Raw genomic sequence first — 544 nt, 5'->3', positions numbered from 1 at the left:
GGTCCTGTACCCTTATTGTGCGCCGTACGCTCTAGAAATGGACTACAGGCAGAATCTGATCAAGAAGGACAACGCTGTCATTGTTTGCCTCCAGGTGGATAAAGGCGCTTTTGTAGATAGTTTATCTCCTGCGTTGGATGCGTTTGGGTTGGACGGGGTTTTCAGGATCAAGGAAAGACAGCATGAAGGTCTGGCCACGTATTTTAGGAGGTCTAAGTTGAAGTTGCTCCAGCAGTATGATATTATGCTGAGCGAGGCTTTGACAACAGATCCTCTTCATCGGGAGCTGCTGGAGAAAGTGTCCACTAATCCCAGCTTGATCGAGAAGATCGAAAACTGGTCAACAATGCTGCAGGTGTTTCGCTGTAACTTTGGGGTCTCAACCCGTTTGACGCCAAAACCTGCAGTTGTCCACAAAGACCTCAGATGTTTGTGATCTACTGGATGAGGATCCTATCCAATAAAGATATTTGACCTAACTTAAAAAAAAGGAAATTAATTTTGAAGTATATATATATATATATATATATATATATATATATAT

At 42.1% G+C, this 544-nt stretch overlaps 1 pseudogene; it reads left to right on the top strand.

Moving 5' to 3' along the window:
• The window catches only part of LOC107576544 (2',5'-phosphodiesterase 12 pseudogene), a 648-nt pseudogene extending 212 nt beyond the window's left edge, over positions 1 to 436 (top strand).
• Positions 437 to 544: the final 108 nt, after the last annotated feature.

Source organism: Sinocyclocheilus grahami, unplaced genomic scaffold, assembly GCF_001515645.1.
Source record: "Sinocyclocheilus grahami isolate Dianchi unplaced genomic scaffold, SAMN03320097.WGS_v1.1 scaffold3905.1, whole genome shotgun sequence".
NCBI classification, from domain to species: Eukaryota; Metazoa; Chordata; class Actinopteri; order Cypriniformes; family Cyprinidae; genus Sinocyclocheilus; species Sinocyclocheilus grahami.
Note: the sequence above shows the minus strand (reverse complement) of the source record. Positions and strands in the feature narration are given on the sequence as shown.